Consider the following 2,551-nt stretch of genomic DNA (forward strand, 5'->3'; position numbering starts at 1 on the left):
AGGTGTAAAAAAAGGGCTTAATTATACATTAAAAATATATTACACTACACACGCATCAGAAAGCTTGCACCTACCCGAATGACATTGTCCCTATGATCGGTCCGTTAAATACCCTAGGGGTATAGTTGAGAACTTGCTAGTTAAGGTAGACAAATTCGTGTTTCCCGTCGATTTCGTAATTCTTGATATGGAAGCGGATGAGAGAGTTGCCATTATACTAGGTTATCCTTTCTTACGTACCGCTAAGGCCCTTATAGACGTTTACGATGGTAAGATCACCCTTAGGGTCGGTGAGGAGAGAGTTACTTTTGAGATAGATCGTTCCATGAACCACCCGAGTGGTTCGGATGACTATAGTGGTCCTTGCCATTCCGTCTAGTTTTTGAACTCGTTTATCTCGTGTGTCGACCATTGCTTAGAGTACATTAGTGGAGCGGACCTAGTGGTAGGAGAGAAGGTAGGAGAGACGGTAGAAGAGGAGTTGGAGAATGTAGGTGAAGTTGAAGAGGAGGGGATTCATTTAATCCCCGATGTGTTAGCGATTAGTGATGACACCACCCAACCCCCACCCTTAGAACTTAAGGTACTTCTATCTCATCTAGAGTATGCTTTCTTAGGGGAGGGTTCCGAGCTACCCGTTATTATTTCATCCGAGTTAGAGGGGAGTGAGAAAGTGAGGTTGTTAGATGTGTTGAGGGCCAACAAAGAGGCCATTGCATGGAGGTTGTCCGACATTAAGGGCATAAGCCCTTCCTATTGCACCCACCGGATATTCATGGAGGATGATTAGTAAATATCGTGTTTTATAAATTTAAAACTTGGCTAAAGGTGTAAAAAAAGGGCTTAATTATACATTAAAAATATATTACACTACACACGCATCAAGTTTTTGGCGCCGCTGCCGGGGACACAAGGATTTTAAGAAAGTTAGGAATCAACGGCCTAATCATATTTTTATTTTTCTTTTTAATTTTTTAGGATTTTCTTAGTTTTTCAGCTTCTGCAGAGCTCAGCACGGGCCGTGCCTGGTCAGGCACGGGCCGTGCCCAGCATCGTTACTGGCAGTTTTTAGTTTTCCAAGTTACAGAAGGCTGACCACGGGGCCGTGTCGGTGCAACACGGGGTCGTGTCCAACTTCCAGTAACTGGGATCTGGAAAACAATCACTGTAACTCCGACCACGGGCCGGGCTCGCTGAACACGGGGCCGTGGTGAACCTTCTGACCAGCATTCTTTTCTGTTTTTATTGCAGGACTTGGAACCAGACGCCAATCTTACATAGTGTATGAGCTCCAGTTCTAATAAGGACATAAAAGAACCTCTAGAAGAGCCCGAACGCTTTCTCAGGAAAAGACTAAAAGCTAAAAACCAAGAGAAAGTTTCGGGTGATCCACCTCCAATGGCGGACCAACGTACCCTCATGGATTACCTACGACCCACCGTAGGTAACCTAGGCGCTGCTATCAATGCACCGAATGTTGAAGCTAATAACTTCGAACTTCGGCCGCACCTGATACAAATGCTCCAAAACTCCGCAACCTTCCATGGGCTTGCGGACGAGGATCCCCATCTACATATTACTAATTTCTTAGAAATATGTGATACCTTTCGGATCAATGGAGCATCAAATGACGCCATCCGCCTCCGAATGTTTCCTTTCTCACTAAAAGACCGAGCGAAAGCTTGGCTCAACGCCCTCCCAGCTGGATCGGTAAACACATGGGATGAACTAGCCCAAAAATTTCTATATAAGTATTTCCCTCCCGCTAAAACGGCTAAATTAATGACTGAAATTAATACATATTCACAAGAGGACGGGGAATCCTTATATGAAACTTGGGAAAGGTTCAAGGAGTTATTACGCAAGTGTCCACATCATGGCCTTGCGATATGGCAACAAGTATCCACTTTCTATAATGGACTGTTGCCACACACAAGGCAGACACTTGATTCTAGCTCCGGGGGACTTTTAGGTAATCGACGCCCGCATGAAATATATAACCAAATTAGGGAAATTGCTCAAACCAATTTTCAATGGCACACCCCCGAGGCAATAAATCTATTGCCCCGGGCGCCCATAAGGTCGATGAAAGCACTTCTTTACAAGCCCAAATCGAGGCCCTTTCTTCAAAAATAAAAAAATTAGAAATGACAAAAACAGTCTCGGTTATGGCTTGTGAAGGGTGTGGTGGGCCACATGAAAATTGGAGTTGTATAAAAGAAACGGACGATCAACAAGAATCGGTAAGCTACATTGATAATAGACCTAGGCCGTCGGGTCCTCCAACGGGAACTTACAACCAAGGATGGCGAAACCACCCAAACCTTGGTTGGAGAGAACCCGACAATAGTAGTAACCAACAAACCCAACGAACAAACTTTCAACAACCAAGAAACGAGTCACAAAATTTCACTCAACAACAAAGTGGACGAGAAAGGCTTGAAGATACTGTATCTCGCCTCATCTCCGACACTGAAAAGAAAAACTCGGAAAGATTTCTACAATTGGAATCAAATTTTAGAAATCAACAAGCTAGTATTCAAAACATAGA

The 2,551-nt window shown here is 44.0% G+C and overlaps 1 non-coding gene across 1 annotated transcript; it reads right to left on the minus strand.

Annotated features, from left to right (window-relative positions):
* Positions 1-1,776: 1,776 nt before the first annotated feature.
* LOC118489356 lies at positions 1,777-1,883 on the minus strand. Its single transcript, XR_004887375.1, has one exon. It is a non-coding gene; the product is annotated as a small nucleolar RNA R71 (small nucleolar RNA).
* Between the last annotated feature and the right edge of the window lie 668 nt (positions 1,884-2,551).

The sequence above is a fragment of the Helianthus annuus genome, chromosome 17 (assembly GCF_002127325.2).
Source record: "Helianthus annuus cultivar XRQ/B chromosome 17, HanXRQr2.0-SUNRISE, whole genome shotgun sequence".
In the NCBI taxonomy this organism is placed as follows: domain Eukaryota; kingdom Viridiplantae; phylum Streptophyta; class Magnoliopsida; order Asterales; family Asteraceae; genus Helianthus; species Helianthus annuus.